The sequence below is a fragment of the Zalophus californianus genome, chromosome 2 (assembly GCF_009762305.2).
Source record: "Zalophus californianus isolate mZalCal1 chromosome 2, mZalCal1.pri.v2, whole genome shotgun sequence".
In the NCBI taxonomy this organism is placed as follows: domain Eukaryota; kingdom Metazoa; phylum Chordata; class Mammalia; order Carnivora; family Otariidae; genus Zalophus; species Zalophus californianus.
The window spans coordinates 23896903-23916777 of record NC_045596.1 but is presented as its reverse complement, the minus strand read 5'-3'; positions in this window follow the sequence as shown (position 1 = coordinate 23916777).

Sequence of the window (19875 nt, the reverse complement as noted above, 5' to 3'; positions counted from 1 at the left end):
CTAATAATCACCATTGGTGATAATTAGTATGGTGCTTGGTGATTTTTATCATCATTTTACTAGGTTTTTTGTAGACTTTTTCTCTGAAAAATTGTCACATGCAAAGATGTAAAGTGAAATATAATTGTAACGGTGAAATCACTGACGTGTCCTCCTTTATGTAAAAATAAACAGCATAACAAAATGATTGGTCACCATTAAGTGTCTATGAACTTTTGGTGTAGCTTTTTATCTTGCTGGGTGGGCTTCTAAGGACATATTCTGACTTCCTTTAATGCCAAGAGCAACAGTCTTGTTCCCTCACTACTCCTAAACTCCGCTTTTCTCTACCAGGATTTTGACCTTTGAGTGGAGCACACTCAGGTAACAAGATAATGAAGCTATAAGGCCAAGGAGCCTTCTTGACTTTTTGTTAGTACTGTGCCTTTGGTACATCGTTATGTCTGGGAGACAGCTGAGTGTTTTATAACATTTTAAATAATACTCTGTATTGCTGACTCATAGGCAATTCATTGCTTATCATGAGCGTCACATAAAAACAGATAATTGAATCACAGGAGAGCTCTAAAGAACTACGCTGGAAAAACAGCCGGCTAAGGCAAAGCGGGCAGAGTGCACTTCCCCATTCCTCTATACAGTCAACTCTTAACACACACACACACACACACACACACACACACACACACACACACACACACATATATATATTTAATAAGTATATTATACATATATACCACTCTTTCACTTTTTCTTTTTTCTGTAAGTGCTCTCACCATCCTGGGCTTCTGCATGTTTATCAGCTTCCTGGAGGCTGTAAGCACAACATAAAATGGTCCAGTTGGAGAGGGGCAAGAGACAGAGGATGTTTCAGAGACCAACCAAATTAAAAGTTACCAAGAAATCTAGTTTAGACTTACTTCTCAACTGACTTTTATATTATGCTAATATTAAACCAACTATTTCTTGGACTGGAATAGGACATATAAGGCTTTTTTTCAGCAATTATCTTTCATATCCAGAAAAAGGGCAAAAAAGCTCTGCATGAAAATAAAAATAATATTTTATTTTAAAAAATAGAGATTATAAATGATTTCCTATGATACTTACGATGGTATAAGACAAAGCATATATGAGTAAATTTTATTATTTTCATTTTTTGTGATGCTTTGGGAATTTAATATTTTCCAGTTACTATAGTAACTATTTTATCTTCACAAATTTTCTATAAAGTTGGTGAGTTATTAAATTTAAAAGTGAAAAATTTAATTTCAAGAGGTGAAGTAACTTTTTATTCAGTAATTAAGCTGAAGCCTTCCTGATAACAAAGGTTTTGCTCTTTCTACTAATCTACCAATTTTTAAAAATCTGTTGATATTCAGATTTAATTTCCTTTCATTTTTATTAAGATCCACTTTATTTACTTTTCACTAATTTATCTAATAAGATACCACAATAATACTAAGAAAATAAGTGCATGGTTTGGTCATACTAAAATGACCATTCTGTCTATAATTTATTTCCAGAATGCTCCTGCATTTGTTGTAATAGCCCGTATTTCCAAATCGGATTGACCAGTTTTGACTTACCTAATCAGTTTTTGTTTAGGAGAATCTCATTTTGAATTGTACACATCTCTACAATAATAGTATATTGAACATGTCCCTGATCCTTCCTTGGCTGTGTGTAAGACATGTATTGGCATAGCTACATCTGTCACCATGTCATTATTAATCACAACACTTGCTAGACCCATTGGATATTTTGTGATTTCTCTATTGATAATCTAATACATTGACTACTTCACTGGTACTTAAGCATCTCTGAGCTTCAACATTGAGAAACAGCCATTAACATTCCCACTCACCCATGTTTTGTAAATATTTCAGCTAGTCTGGTGTTTTGCCTGCAAGCTACCCATTTCAATTCCATTTTAATTTTTAATTTGTTGTTTGTTTAACTAAGAAATAAACTGTTTTGGGAAGTGCAACAAACTTCAGAACATTACCCATATATTAAAATAATGAAAGAATGTATGTATAGCAAGAAATTGCAGTAAAAACACAATATATTTTATTAAAGACCTGTTAAGTTTGTTTTCGGTCATATCTAAGACAATTCTAAAAAAAAATTATACCCAGATAAACAGCCATTTCTGGGTCCTTAGCAAATATTTAGATCTGAAGTTAAGAGCACACACATGGAAAGTTCATATTGAAACTTGCCACAGCGTTAAGATGCAGCATTTTTATTCATGACCATCGAAGGGACCTAGATATCCATAATCAAAGTCACTTAAGAAAAAACTATTAACAAACCACACTGGATATAGGAAAAGAAAAGACAATCTCATGAGAAATAAAAAGAATAGGGACTAGAAAACTACCCAGGAGGCTTTTCTAGAAGTGGTTGAGGGCAGAGTTTAGACAGGAAAAACAAGAATCGGCAAAGACTTGTCTATAACTGATAGAGGGAAGAGTTCATAAGGAATTTGAAAAATGCCCATTGATACTGAAAAAAATATCAATTTGAGTGAAAACTCAAAATTGAAAAGATTAGGGGAAGACTAACTTATTTAGGTAACAATCCAAAAAGTTAATTGCTGTGCAGAATGGAGTTAACATCTTGTCAAGAGATACTTGACATCACCCACCTGAAAGAAAGCTACACTCATTGCTCTACAGTGAATGGAATTTTAAGGCTACATCAAAAACAGTACCTTTATAGAGAAAATTATCCCCAGATTTTCAATAAAAGGGGGACCCCAAGTGATGAAGACTTTGTGAATCTTCTATCATGGGGTAGAGTTGGTTGGGCATGAAACAGGGAAAACAATTCTAGTTTAAAAGATAATTAAGAAAAATAGATCATAGATTGCTTTTCTCAAATTATTAAAAGATCCTAAAATTTGTGTTCGTTATTGTTGTTAGTGCATGTTGGTACTGATAAACAGAAATATAATTAAAATGAAAAAAATTGCACATAAAAGAGCTATGTGTACCGACAGTCCCTGACTTATGATGGTTTGACTAGTGATCTTTTCACTATACTGTGGTGTGAAAGTGATATGAATTCAGTAGAACCCTGACTTCAAATTTTGAATTTTGATCTTTTCCCAGGCTGGCAATATGTGGTATAATGCTCTCTCATAATGCTGGGTAGTTGCAGTGAGCCACAGCTCCCAGTCAGTCTTGAGATCATGAAGGCAAACAACCAATACACTTACAACTATTCTGTACCTATACCACCATTCTGCTTTTTACTTTCAGTACAGCATTCAATAAATTACATGAAATATTCAACACTTTAAAGTAGGCTTTGTGTTAGATGATTTTGCCCAACTGTAAGCTAATATAAGTGTTCCGAGCATGTTTTAAGTGTGCTAGGCTAAGCTACAATGTTTGGTAGGTTAGGTGTATTAAATGTATTTTCAACTCATGATATTTTCCTTTTATGATGCGTTTATCAGGACTTAACCTCATTGTAAGCCAAGAAGATCTGTAGTTGTTTCCAGGGCAGTTAAAAAAGCAAAATTTGAGGAAAGTGTATGTCACTATACATCCAGTCTCAGGTGTTTTGAAAGAAGAAATACATACAATGCTATTCATGGATTGGTGGTATCAAGTTACTCAGAGGGAAGGCAACAAGACTGAGGTCCAGAGACTTGCTTCAATAAGAAAACCTAAGGGTAAACGTGATAGGTGTGGCATCATGGAAGTGCACTATTGAGATCTCATTTCAAGAAAGACCTTCTCAACAATCCGTAAGGAGTGTATTTAGCTGACAGCCTTTAGCTACAGAATACTTGAAATCCAGTGTTTTAACTGAGGCTGTGCTTTTCCCAAATAGCTAGAAGGTAAGGACAGCCTAATATGAGGGTGCTTATCTAGGCATTCCTCCCTAATGTCAACTCCTCTATGGCAGTCATCGGAGCTCTCTCATTGCCTGTCCAAAACTTTCTCAAGCTGCACTGCAGTCTGAGGCTTTGAAAAACTCTGTTCTCTTTTTTTCCCATGCTCCTCTCACAGATACCAGACTTACAATGTGGTCTGCAGAATTTTCCTGCCTCCATCTCTCCCTTTTCCCTTTATCTTTCACAGATATTATGTACAATATTTTCTTGCATTTCTTACTTAGTCTTCATGTTTGCTTCCAGAACACAAGTGACAAGTGGGGTTTCTGAGGCTCAGTCAAAGAAGGGTGATTTCCCAATTCTTTAAAGAGTAAATGCTAATATATTTTTATGCACATTGGCCTCAACAAAGTGATTCAAGAAGACTGCCTATAGGCAATTGAACTTATAAACACATAACATAAAAATAGCAAGCTGAGAGGTGACCCCATTAGAAATAAACCAGATGCCAGTGGAACATATTATTCTCATCTTGGCATCTGTTTCAAAGGTATTTCTCCAGGACCTTGCCATCTCAAAACTACTGGACCTACTGCCACAAAAATCAGAATCAGTTTAGCGGCTGTTCCACACCTAGAGCTGTATACTGGGAGAGATGATGAGGTTTTGTTTGTTTTCTATTATGTATTAGCATGCCTGCTGGACATAAGCTCCGTAAGGACAAACATTTCTGTTTATTTTGTTCACTCATGTATGACACGTGCCAATAATAGTGCATCATCTATTGTAAGTGTTCAATTGATATTAGTTGGATTAATAAATAGCTTTTTGTAGATGATGTGTAATGGAATTTGAACCCCTAATACTCTATACAAGGTACATTTTGAATCATAACCTACACAGCTTTGGGCAGGGGATGTGAGGGATTATACACAGTGGAATATATGATGGTAGACAAAGTGAACAAAGCTGGAACTAGCAAGTCTGGGATTGACTTATTCCCTTAGGTGTAAGACTGACAATGGGAGAGGCAACCATAGAAGGACACACTAGCTTCTATACCATGCCAGTTCAATTACAGGAAATTGAGTTCCAACTGTGTAATAGCACTGTGCATGATAGTGAGCTACAAAATCCAATAAAGCATATATCCTGCCTTTGGAACTCTTATAGAATAATTGGTGTGTGTGTGTGTGTGTGTGTGTGTGTAGTTTCACAAAACCCAATCAATGCTTCGACTGAAGATGTTTTCGTCTTCATCTGTGGACATGTTCATAGTAGAGGCTTAACAAAGCAATAATCTCGCTGCTTTCTAATTTTAGGTCTCCTATTCTAAACAAGCGAGCTTTTCACAATCTATTTAATGCCACATGTGTTCCATTTTCTGTGCTTTTTGTTGATTTTACTGTTTAAAATGGCTCCCATGCATAGTGCTGAACTGCTGCCTGGTATTCCTAAGTGCAAGAAGGCTGTGGTGTGCCTAATGGAGAAAATATGTGCACTAGATACATTGGTTCAAACATGAGTTATAGTGCTGTTGCCATGAGCTCATTGTTAATGAATCAATGATATATCCAGAAAAAGCAGAGGAAATTTGCCAATCCGTACATGAGGCCACTCAGAAAGTGCTAAAGTAACATCTATAGTGCATGATGAAGCTATGGAAAGATGGAAAAGTGGTTAAGTTTGTGGGTTCATGAAATGATAACTGGAGTTTTAAAAAATCGTAGTGGACAATACTATCATGAAGCAGAAAGCCTAAGTAATTTATGGTTTTGTTTCCCAGAGCAGCCAGGAAAATGTTAAAGCCAAATAAGAGAAAGGTGGTAAGAAAAGACACTTTGGTAGCATTTACGTGTACACTAAAATTGGTTTCTTTAAAATGTGCAATAAGTTGAGCATTTAAGAAGAGCATCAAGTTCTGAAGTTCAATTCCTTATTCTCCTCTGTTCTGAGCAACTTCATTCTGTGATGAAATCATAATTCGTCAAGAATTTTTTTTGTTCAGGCTCAGGCAAACTTTTTCCTAATTTTCTAGGGCGTTAATATTTTTACTTTTTGTCATAAATATTTACAGTCCTCAGAAGCAATTTTTGCAAATGTAGTTAAGCTCTTGTCCTAAGATATATCTCAGAATCCTAAAAGTGTTGATTTTGAAATGGCTATTAATGACAATAAAAGTCAGAATAACTATTCTGGCTACATTTGCCTTTGATTAAGAAGAGACTGTGAGACACCAGCAAGGTTACAATCAATTGTTTATGCCATGATAAGTATCAAATCAAGGAATGATTGCTAAATTACAAAAATTGAAAGTGATGAAAAAGAGCCTGCTTTTTTCCCCCTTAATATAGCTATCTTAAGTAGCCTTAGCTTTTATGATGAGCCATTTCCCATGTAGTTTTGGCAAAATGATGCTGTATTCCATACATACATGTGCAAACATTTTTTTATTGACTGGAATATAAGTAAGATATACCTATACCTTGTGTAAGTGTAGGTGTAATATGACTACACAGAACAGGTTGGATCTGTTTGTTTGTATTTCATGCTTGTCAATAAAATTTTTGTCCTCACTTTGTTACCAGTGCTATATGCTCAACTGCCTATTCACTGATAGATGATACTTTGTAAATATTGTACAATTTGATCCTTTTTATGGTTTAAATTAATATTTATATCATATAAGTTGATTGGCTGATCACAAAAATCATTTCATCATTAAACCCTGAAAACTTAAAAAAAAAAAAGTTTCCAGAGTCAGGAAAATGTTAAACCCTTCTTGGCGAGTGCTGGCTGGCTTGCATGTCTCAAAAGGTGATGCAATATGAAAAATATTAAGCTTGCAGGTGAAACAGTTTTTGCAAATCAGGAGGCTGCAGAAGAATTATTTTACATATCTGCTAAGTGTTCTATGGGAGAAAGGTTATGTGGGAGAGCAAGTTTTCAACTTGATAAGACTGGCTTATTTGACAAAGATGTTGGCAAACAAACCTACATATGCAAATGATAATTTAGTGGACAAAAATGTATCATCAGAGGACAAAAATGTGTCATCAGAGGCTTGCAGGAACTTATCCCTGTATTTCCCCTCAGAGCAGTGGCTCAGGATTTGTTAATTCAGCATCCATGTGTACTTTACTGAATATAACTACTGCAAAGAACGTGAATCTATTATATACACATATATGCATACATGCTTCTATATATGTATATATGTAAATTTTACATATTTACAGAAGTGATCAAAAGAGAAAAGATTCCTGACCTCATGTAATTTATGTTCTAATAAAAAGGGGGAATATAATCACCTAGTAAACAAATAAAAAAACAAGTTTGTAACTGTTAGTTACATCATTCAATCAGAGAACTAAGACAGTTTGATAGTGGCTGGAGCTACTTTATATAGATAACCACCGAAGGCCTCTTGAAAAGGCCACATTCCAGTCGAGGTATAAAAGATAAGTAGAAGCTGGCCATACAAAAATCTTACGATAAAAAATAATACTTTTTCAATATGAGATTTGCAATTAATTCTGTGTAAAAGTATACTGCTAATTCTATTTGAAGATAGTCAATATATATTGAAATAAGAATTGGCTTCAAACTATTTTAGCAAATGAAAATGTAAAAACACATTTACTGTATCAACTAAATTGTGTCAATAAGAATGATTTTTAAAAAATCACATGAAATAGAAAAGGAAAGACATTTATAAAAATCCTCCCCAGATTTGAAACATCTAGAGCCTGAAAGTCTAGATTCAAATTCTTGTAGATATTTGCACATTTGAAGTTTGCATTTGGATAGAATTATCATAGAAACAGCTTTTCTAATGCTGCCAGCAGTTGCGCTTCCAACCCAAGTCAGAAACAGGAACTAAAAAAGCATACAGAGGGGAAAAGTAATGAATAAAGTTAACCAAACTTCGAGGCTCTCACATTTGATGTAGGTCAACCTTGAATTTTAGATGAATGCTTGATTCACAATTCATCTAAATTAGGTCATTCATCCCTAGTGACATATGTGTTTCAAAAAAATTAGCATTGACTTTCAAGTCATTGAAAATGTTTCTACAAATCTTTGGAAGAGTTTCAAATAATTAAATATTTGACATCTATTTTAGATAAGAATTAGAAGACTATATTCCAATTTAAAAAAAAATCAGTTTATCTAAATATATTCCAAACTGTAATCTTTTCATTCATCATGAAATTATATTAATGACATATTTGCTATATTATTATATTATATTATTATAGTCATTATATTAGTTCTTAGAATCTTGTCTTAAAATAGGCTAAACTATAAAGTAAACCAAACTTCCTATTTGATGATTCTTCAAACATGGTCAAATATTCCATGCTAGTAATACATTGTAGGGACACTGAAATGAGAGTACTCAGGTTTCTAATATGGGGTGGCCCACCCTGGCCTCTCTTTTGCCACCAACTCTGGTCCAGGAGAAGAAAGCTAAGGTGTTTTGTTGGTGAATTTGGGAGACAAAAGTAATTCTACCATCCCTTCTTTACCTCACTGGTGAGGTCAACCTGCTTTCTCAAAAGGTAGCTTGCTGGGGCACCTGGGTGGCTCATTCAGTTAAGCATCAGACTTTTGATTTCAGCTCACGTCATGATCTCAGGATCCTGGGATTGAGCCCTGTGCCAGGCTATGCAATCAGTAGGGAGTCTGCTTCTGGATTCTCTCTCTCCTTCTGCCTCTGCCCCTCCCTGCACTGGTACATTCTCTCTCTCTCTCTCTCTCTCTCTCTCTCTCTCTCTCTCAAATAAATAAATAAATCTTCAAAAGGCAGTTGTTATAATCCTACATCCTACTACCAGCTTAATGGGGAGGGATTCTCCCTGTGAAGGAGCCTATAGTTGCCACTTCTGTCTCTGATTGGGTTTGAGAATCTCTGTACTTCAGAGGTGACGGATGAGGAAGCCTATTTCACCATATAAACACAACCATATTTTCCAAAGCTGATATCTTGATCTTCATTACCCTGTCTCCTGTGTCTCATCATTCACATGGTTTTGAAATCAAGATGTAAAGGAGAGGCATTATTATTGACCTTTAAAAACCCCAGGAAAACAGAATAACTTTAATGAGGAAAATGTGGTTGCAGGAGAGGTCATAACCTTTGGAGTCAGAGAAATTTGAATTCAAATCTCAGCTCTTCCACCTCCTGGTGCATGTATCTGTGTGGCAAGTTACTGATTTTCTCCAAGCCCACGTTTTCCTAGTATAAAACGGAAACACTTCTGGTTAACTTGCAAGACTTAGATGAAGATTAAAGATAATGGAGATAAATTTCACAAGACAAAGAAGGCTCTAGATGAATGTTCATTATTAATATTAATATTATTTTAATTTCATAGTGATACTGTAAAAATTCAAACTTAATTAAAAGTTATGATGTGATTAAAGATTTATGTTCAGATTATTGTAATTGGTATTTATGAACTGTCATCATCATCATTAATTAATTCTTATTAATGTCTTTTTATATAAATATATATTTTAAGATTTTATTTATTTATTTGACAGGGAGAGACACAGCGAGTGAGGGAACACAAGCAGGGGGAGTGGGAGAGGGAGAAGCAGGCTTCCCCTGGAGCAGGGAGCCCGATGTGGGACTCGATCCCAGGACCCTGGGATCATGACCTGAGCCGAAGGCAGATACTTAATGACTGAGCCACCCAGGCGCCCAACTCTTATTAATGTCTTAAGAAAACCTATCACTATTACATTAAGAAACATATGAATTAATAAATTCCTTTTACTTTATAGAATCATTACAAAATCCAATTTATTTTAAGTATATCAGAAAGTTATACACTTAACTCGATCTTCAAAGAATAAATAGATATTATTCTATTAAACTTCCTTGATACAAGTCTTATATCAAAGTCGCCTCCAAATCACCAATAGGTAGCTATTTCTCATGAAACCATTGGTTTTGCTTTCAAGAAAGCAGACATTGTAAGGAAAAGAATTTGAATTTTTCTCACTATAAGTGAAATCTGTCATTTCTGATTCTTAAAGAAGGTTTGAAGAAGAGGTTTGGAAATGAGAGGGAGTGGGCAGAGTGCATTGCTTTGCTTTAAAATGCATGACACAGGGGCACCTGGGTGGCTCAGTCGTTAAGCGTCTGCCTTCGGCTCAGGTCATGATGCCAGGGTCCTGGGATCGAGCCCCGCATCGGGCTCCCTGCTCCGCGGGAAGCCTGCTTCTCCCTCTCCCACTCCCCCTGCTTGTGTTCCCTCTCTCGCTGTGTCTCTCTCTGTCAAATAAATAAATAAAATCTTTAAAAAAAATAAAATAAAATAAAATGCATGACACAACAGGGAAAATTATGGCTTAATAGTTGGAAGCCCTGGCTAGTGTGGCTAGCCTCTTGGGGCCTCATTTTCTTTATCTGTAAAATAACACTTTGAATCAAATAATCAACTGATACAATCTTTGTTTTGACTCAATATCAAGTTGATGTTGTCCATCTAAGATATGAATGGCAAGTCGAAGAGCAAGTTTTGAAGGATTCTCTGGACACTTTGTCTCTTTCATCTCGTTGAACATTTCAGAATCTTTTCAATGTTTTGACAAGGTGCCAAGGAATTTCTAAATCTTTCAACATATCTATATTAAACTGTAAGCCACAAAGGTGACCTCAAATATATTATATTTTATGATGTGTTGAACTATTTCCTTCAGCACACCAGTGCAAAGACAGGTCTCCAAAACAAATGTCATTACCAAACCATTTTAAATCCATCATATTTGCTATTAGCCACTGGATAAAAACAACCACTTTGGTATTGGCATGTAAGACCTTTTTTATTCTGGACCATATGTACCCATATTTCACTCTTTTCTGCATGAACCATCTGCTCCAGAAATATAATTTTCAAATAATCATGCCCTGAATATATTTAGCGTGTGTTCTGTTCATTCTTCCTTGTATGTCTTTCCTGCATTGAGAAATTGCCATCTCTTCAACTAAACCTTTTCTTTAAAAACCAAGTCAAATCCCATTTCTTCATTGAACCCTTTCCTGATTCCTCCTCCACTTATTTAGCTAAAAGCACTTATTATACATTTATTCCATGATATCTAATAATACATATTTTGCCTGCTTCTCTATCTCCCCCCTTGCTCCCCTTTTTCTCATTTTCTTTCCTCTCTCTCACCCTACCATTACGATTTTAAGTTCTGCTGAAAAAAAGTCAGCTGTTATACCACTTTATAATTTCAAAATACCATAATTTTTAAACATAAAAGTTGTGATAGTTAATTTTATGTGTTAATTTTCTGGTTCACAGGGTGCCCATATTTGACTAGATACTATTTCTGCATATGTCTGTGAGAGTATTTCTAGGATGAGATTGCTATTTGAATTGGTAGAATGAGTAAAGCAGATAGCCTTCCCCAGTGTAGATGGGCATCATCCAATCCATGGGAGAGCCAGATTAATACAGGATGGGAGAAGGGAAAATTCACACTCTCTGCCTGACTGAAGCAATCAGCACCCCTGGTTTTCTGGCCTCAGGACTAAGAACTAGAACTTACACCACATGTTTTTTTTTTGGTTCTCAGGACTTCAGACTCAGACTGGAACTACAGCAGAAGCTTTTCTGGGCCTCCAGTTTGCAGGTAGCAGAACATGGGACATCTCAACCTTCATGATCACATAGGCCAATATATACACACACACACACACACACACACACACACACACACACCTTATTGGTTCTGTCTTTCTGAAGAAGTCTGAATAAAACAATAGTCAATTCACAGATACTTTTCAAATCAATGAAAATGTAGAAGTAAAGCTCTGATTTTTCATGGAAAATAGAAAAAAATACTCTGCATTCATGAGGAGAGAAATGAAATATTCAAAACTCTTGGCACATGTGATATATTTATTATTGAGAAATACAGCTGTGATGAAAAATAAATAACTACTAATTGTAATGTCTTTTCTTGCAAGAGACAAAATTATCTAGCATTTAGAAAGACAAACTCTAGATCATTTATCTCTGATATTTTTTCTTTGTCATGCATGAATTGTTTTAAAATGTAAGCTCATGGTATCCTAAAGTATATCCAATACTAAGAGAAAAAAATGGAAATATAAGAGGCAACTTAATTCATATATATATATATGAATGTATAACTTCTCTTTGAAGTTTTAGATAGACAGTCTGCTGGCTGTACATTGCTTTTTCACTGGTAGCTTGAAAACTGATTTACTTGTATTCACTATCTTTTTAGCTGTTTACCACTATGAGGCAAGCTGACCCGAGGTATTAGGAAAAAAGGACATGTGAGAAGCTATAAAATGCATTCCCAAAGTAAATTTTTTTCCAACTATTTTTTTCCAACTATTTCTTACCTTACTATATAATCATGCATTTGCTACCCAGAAAGCAGTGAATTACATAAAAAAGGGAATTTTTTTTCCTTCTTAGTAAATGAAAGTATTTGAGGTGTTCACACTCAGGCAAATGAAGGTAGCAAATTAAAAACAAAACAAAATGAAAGTTTGAAAATCACTTCTTGAATCTAAAAACTCTACAAGGAAAGCAGGGGGCTATGCAGTGAAGTATATGCTGTATATGTTTGCAAACTTTATAAAATTCTATGTTAGGTTTATGTATCAAAAGCAACTTCCTAGTATTTTGACACTTTGGGGGATTATAAATTTAATTCAAAACCGTGTTCATCCTCCTGGTTTTCAGCCTTGACACTTCTTCAAATACCTAGTCATCTCCAGGAGTGATTGATTCACTCTAACCAGTAAATACTTTATTGTTGTTCTATACTCTTCCTCTAGCTGCTTTTAGACGTTCCTCATTATTTTCCAATATAGCTAAGGAACAACTTTACATTTCTTTCTTAAGTTGTAAGAAAAATTGCACAGAATGCCCAAAGGACATGTTCTCTCACTCATGTTTTTGTGTTTCCCTTTTCCCTTCAACATTTCCCTGTTTCTTACCTCAGTCCTCTCTAAGATCTTCCTTCAAAATTTCTAATTTAAATGTCTTCAAGTCTCCCTTCCAAATCCCTGATAGATTTTCTATTATTGCCTTATCAAAAATCCGCAGAAGATAAGCAAGCCTAACACAAATAATCTATGATGAATTCCCCAGGCTTACTAGGTTTAAATGAAGAAGTAGTTGAATAAATATCATTATAACATCTGTTTTCTGACACCAAATGTGTGTTTTTTTCTGACATTTTCCCACACCAATTTCAAATGCTCTGATATCAACTGGGGGTCGCACAATTCAATTCATTTCTGACACTAATACTTCAAGTTAGTAAAACCCTACAGGTTAAGGACTCAGTCCTACATGCAAGACTGTCCCTACTTGAGAAACCAGTCACAAATGAGCCACCAAGCTATGCACACGCCGACCGTGTGACTCATAGAATTCAGGAAAGGGTTCTACTTACTCTTTCAGTTTATTATAAAGGATACAATTCAGGAACAGCCAAATGGAAGAGATCCATGGGATGAGGTATGGGGGATGGAAGCACAACATCCTACCATCACTTTGATGTGTTCATCATCCCAGGAACTTCCCAATCCCATTGTTTAGGGTTTTTATATGGGGCTTTATTACAGTCATGACTGATTAGAATCATTGGCTATTGGTTGATTTCAATCTCTAGCCCCTCATCCTCCCTAGAGGTTGGGGGTGGGGTTGATATTTCCAACCCTCTAATTCCATGATTGTTTCTTCTGGCTAGCAGCCCCTAGTCAGAAGACATCTTGGGTCCCCATCAACAATCACTTCATCAGCATAAACTTAGGGGTGATTGAAAAGGGTTTATTACAAATAACAAAAGGCACTCCTACAACTCAAGAGGGTTTTAGCAACTTATAATATGAACTAAATCTAGGACAAAAATCACTTATAAATATTATATAATTATTATCATACCACAATTATAAAGGCTATTCCTTATGTACTTTCCCCTCCAAGTTCTTCTTCCAAAACTACTGAAAGAAGAGTTCTTGCTGACTCTCTTATACTGAAGACTGATTAGATAACTGAATAATTATTTAGCTCCCCATTATCTTCCTCTTCTTTTTAACCTATGATAACAATACTTTGGCTTCCCTCCCAAGTGTTAGGGAATAGAACTATGTTTTAGATGATTTTGCTATTTTCTTAGTAGCAGTCCTTGAAAGGTCAATAAACAATTATAATTACTAGAAAAATAAAGTTTAGGACTTACCTCTACATTATCCATATATCCAATTTGATAAACTATATTAGATTATTTTTCTATTTTCTTTTCTGGGTATCTCTCTTTATTCTACAACCAACCTGAAAGCTTTTTTTGGGCAAAGCTGCTTAGGCATTTGTTAAATTTCCCAAAGCAATAAAAAAATAGACTTTAATATAATAGATATTCTTTAAAATTTGTATTGTATGCATTTAACATCTAAGTGCACTTGACACTTCATATAATACAAAAGTGAGTTTTTTTGTGAATTTATAATTGAGTAATGAATAAAGGAATAAAGATAACTGAGAAAGGAAAGAAAAAGAAGCACATGTAAGGCAAAATAGGAACCCTTTAATAGTTATTTTAAAATAAATTTTAAATTAATTTATTTTTAAATAGATAATAAACACATTGATTCTTCTATGAATAAAAAAGTAGTATAGGGGAGAGATTAAGTGTCCACAATTTGGAAAATCTTGATTCCTATTTCAAGCATCATTGAAACCTACTTTTAAAATGTGTTAGGGCACATCTCTGTGTCCTTATCAGTAAGAAATATGGGTGATAAAAGACTTCATGAACAAAAAAAAAGAAAAAAGTCTTCATATACATTTTATTTTTAGTGCAAATGAACTTTCATACAGATTTGTTATAAATATTAACCTCTCTCCCTAAATATGCAAACAATAAATAAATACAATATCACCAGAGATGAGTTTATATAATTATGAGCATCCAATGATGAAAACAAACCATAGAAACATAAAGATTCAAAATAATTTCCTTTTGTGTGACAAAGTAATTAATCATTTAATTGATTTGTCATATGTAGCTAGCCTCCAAGATTGCCCCTGGTGATCTTTGCTTCTCTATATTTATCCACCTTGAATCAAAGCTGACTTATGAGGTCAACGCTTAGAAAGTGAGGGTGTGGGGCGCCTGGGTGGCTCAGTTGGTTAAGTGTCTGCCTTTGGCTCAGGTCATGATACCAAGGTCCCACATTGGGCTCCTTGTTAAGCAAGGAGACTACTCCTCTCCCTGCTATGCTCTATCTCTGACAAATAATAAATAAATAATCTTTAAAAAAGAAAGAAAAAAGAAAGTGAAGGTGTGTGACTTCTGAGGAGCAGTCATTAAAGATATTGCAACTTTCACCTTGCTCTCTTGATTGCTCTTTTTATTTTTTTTATTTTATTCATTTTTTTTTAAGATTTCATTTATTTATTTGACAGAGAGAGACACAGCGAGAGAGGGAACACAGGCAGGGGGAGTGGGAGAGGGAGAAGCAGGCTTCCCGCCGAGCAGGGAGCCCGATGCGGGGCTCGATCCCAGGACCCTGAGATCATGACCTGAGCTGAAGGCAGACGCTTAATGACTGAGCCACCCAGGCGCCCCATTGATTGCTCTTTTTAGAAGCCAGCCTCCATGCCATGTGGACATTCAAGCAGCCTCAATGATAAGCACACATATGGAGAGGAACTGAGATTTCCCACCAGCAGCCAATATAAACAACAATAATTTGTCAGTGATAGGAGAGAGAGCCATCATGGAAGATCTTCCTACTTCAAGCAACACTTCTGGTGACCAGTTCTAGCTCACGTCTGAATGCAACCTCATTAAAGTTCCTGAGTCAGAAAAACCAGCCAAGTTGCTAATAAATTTATCACCCACAGACACTGAAAATAATGATAAATAATCGTTTCAGGTTACTAAGTTTTGAGTTAATGTGTTATGCAGCAGTAGAAAGCTAATAATTCATTAGTTTACAATTTTCATACTTTGGAAGTAAAATCTTTAAGATTACAAATTTAAAAATAATTTATCTCAATGGCTTAAAATTCTTAAAAAGATAAATGGGTTAACAGCATATACATATACATTCCCATATATGCAATAACATATTACATACATTAAATAGGGCAGAATATTTCTTTAATCTCTCCTATACATTCTATTCAAACCAGAATTAAAACTCTTCTGTAATCATGGGAAACCTCTATTTGCCCCTGATTATTCCAATTAGTATAAAACCAAATCATAATTATCTGCTTCTCCCATGCCCCAAGTTGACCCAAAAAATATTTGGCTTGGAAGTATAATTAGAATAACACTTCAGTCAAATAAGCTGCCTGATATTTTTATCTAATTATCAAGTATTAAAAACATAATTAGGTATAAATTACTAATCATTCCTACTTATTATATATTTCTATTTAGTATTAATTGTGTATATACTATTAATGATTTCTTTGTTCATTAACATTTTAAGAATTTTTTAATTATCACAGTATAGCTGACACACAATGATATGTTAATTTCAGGTATATAGTAGTGATTCAGCAAGTCTATACATTATGCTATGCTCATCACAAATGAACCTACCATCTGACACCATACAATGCCAATATCAGTGACTAGATTCTCTGTGTTGTACATTTCATCCCTATGACTTACTCATTCCATAACTGGAAGCCTGTACCTCCCACTCCCCTTCAACCATTTTGCCACCCTCCCACCCTTCTCCCCTCTGACAATCATCAGTCTGTTTTCTGAATTTATGAGTCTGTTTCTGCTTTTTATTTTTGCTTGTTCGTTTGTTGGGTTTTTTGTTTCTTTATTTTTTTAGATTCCATATATAAGTGGAATCATATGGTATATGTTGTTCTCCGACTTACTTCATTTAGTGTAATACCCTTTGGAGGTATTTGTATTGTCATAAATAGCAAGATATCATTCTTTTCTATGACTAATATTCCATTATATATATATATATATATATATACATATATATATATATATATATTCCCCCACATCTTCTTTACCCATTCATCTATTGATGGACACTTGTGTTGCTTCTTGATCTTTTTGAATTAGTGTCTTTGTTTCCTTTGGGTAAATACCCACCCCTGGAATTATTGGATTATATGGCGGGGGAAGGGGGACTTCCATACTGTTTTTCATAGTGGCTGCACCAATTACATTCCCACCAAGAGTGCACAATGGTTCCTTTTTTTCCACATCCTTGCCAACATTTGTTATTTTTTTTGTCATTTTGATGATTCTATCTATTCTGACAGGTGTAAGCTGATATCTCATTGCGGTTTTGATTTGAACTTCCTTGATGATTAGTGATGTTGAGCATCTTTTCATATGTCTGTTGGCTATCTGTATGTCTTCTTTGGAAGCATGTCTATTCAGGTCCCCTGCCCATTTTAATAAGATTGTTTTTGTTTATAGTGTTGAGTTGTACAAGATTTCTATACATTTTGGATATTAACCCCTTATTGGATATATCATTTGCAAATATTTAAGAATTTGTTATGTGTATTTGCCAACTATTGTGATTGTAATGAAACAAGTATGCATTGATTGCCTTTTACATAGTGGGACATTGGTAAATACAGTTAAAAAATGAGGGAAATGTCCTTACTCATTTTCTTAAACTTATAAATATTTATATATAAGTATACAAGCATATACTGTACTATAAGTTATCTATTAAATAAATAACTACATGAATAAATATATAATTTCAGAAGGGATCAAAGACTATACTGGAAAACAGAAGAATCAAGGGATTGTTTCCTAAGGAAGTTAACTAAAAGTGAACTAGACAAATGGGTAATGGAAGTGGGTGGTTATTACAACATTCTTAGCAGTAGACAGCAGGTGATGAAATATTAGAGTTAAAATGTTAGATATTTAATTGTTTTCAAATTGCTTAATGTTTGAAAGGTATTAATGAAACTATAAATATTAAATTGATTAAATTAAGAATAATAAAATATTTGCTTAAAAACAATAAAGCAGAATGGTGTCAGGCAATGCCTATAAGGAGCTAACATTTGTCTAACTAGGAGAAGATACCTAAATATAATTAAAGTAGCTGTTAGAGAACTATAAAATGGTATAAAATTATAAAAATAATATATCACTTACAATTTTTATTTGGAAATGAATCCACTTTGACTTATTTAAACATAAGAAGAATTGTAAATGCACATAATCTCCAGGAAGTCTGAAGTCTTTAAGCTATAAAGAATGCAAGCAGGAGCAGGATCCAAATCACCCCAGAAAAGAGATAACCTACAAATTCATCCCACCATATCTGGGCCAACCACCAAAGCTCATGACACAGAATGCTGAGGGCTACATACTAAAGGTAACATATTTTCCATTGATGCCTCCATGAGCTTGATAACCCTCAAATAGAATTCACCTCAAGGCACTAGGAACAGATTCCAAGAAATGCCTACTTTACTACAGTGCTCTTTTTTTTTTTTTAATTAAGTTCCATGAAGGTACCTCTGATTGGCAAACCCTAGGTCAGTCACATGCTTGTATTTTAGGTACAAAGGAGGAGGCTACATAATTGAATTTTGCCTTTCACTCGAAGAGATGGGATCCATGATTTGGGAATTTCTTCAGATGAAATCAGTGTGTAAATGATATGGTTTATAGGCAAAAAACAGATTTCCATGGAGAAAAACATATTTGGTTTTTGAAAAATAAATATTATTGAGACATTATTGAGGAGGATTAATCACAGGTAGAAACCAATTTCACCACATATTTATTGATGAATTCACTTCTATTCTCATTTTTATTTCTATTCATTTTGCAAATATTTATTGGTTCCCAATAATGTTCCAGATACTGTTCTAGATGAAAGGAATAAGGCAATAAATACAAACCATAAAAGAACTTATGTTTAAGAGAGTGTTAGAAAATAAACAAGTAAGTTTGTAATAAAAATAGGATATAAGTTCTATTAAGGAAAGTTAAGCTTGGGGTGCCTGGGTGGCCCAGTCGTTAAGCATCTGCCTTTGGCTCAGGTCATGGTCTCAGGGTTCTGGGATCGAGCTCCGCATCAGGATCCCTGCTCCGCAGGGAGCCTGCTTCTCCCTCCCTCACTTCCGCTGCTTGTGTTCCCTCTCTCTCTGTGTCTCTCTCTGTCAAATAAATAAATAAAATCTTTAAAAAAAAAAAAAGAAAGTTAAGTTCTACCATGGAGATTTAAAGTGAGTGAAGCTACCAACCAGTACCTCAACCTGCTCCTTCTTAAAAGACTCACATGCTTAGATGTTGGCATAGAACCTTTCCTTCTGGGTCAAGATGGACTTCTGAGAGTGGCAGCCAGCTCAGCCCTGTGGGTGTGTCAGTCCAGTACCACTCCTGGAGCTGGTTGTGCATGGCCTGCTTCTCTGTGATGGTGGTAGTGCTGGGGGGTGTCATAGTGCTCTTTGGCATTGTCCCTGGACACTGACAGAACATTCCTTCTCTCTCTTCCCTGTAGCCCCTGGCACAGGTGATGTTCAAGAGCATGCAGGATCCATCATAGCACCAGTGTACTGCTGGGTTTCCAGCAGGTGCAGGTCTTGGTTTCTGGGGATGAGGCCCTTCTTCAGAGCCTAGAAAGGAAAGGCTCTGCCCAGAGTAAGAGGCCCCTTAACCTGTCACAGCCTCTTTTGCCGAGAGTAGCTTCTCATGCTGTTCTGGTTCCACCAATCTGTCCTGCACTACCTTGTCTATAGTCATATCAGCATTCATGTTGGGGTCAATAGCATGCCTGATCCTAACCTGCACTTACAGCAAATCCTCAATCATCTGCAGCAGGTCTTTCTTCAAGGTAGCATAGATGCTTAGTTGTTACCCTGTTCCCTTCAGTCAGGTGTCTTTGATGACAGCATGCTGCATGTCCATGTTAGACACTCTTCACATCAAGCTACAGCCACAGGCCCTCAAATCAAAGCTGCGTTTTTGCTAATGTTCCTCAACCGGTG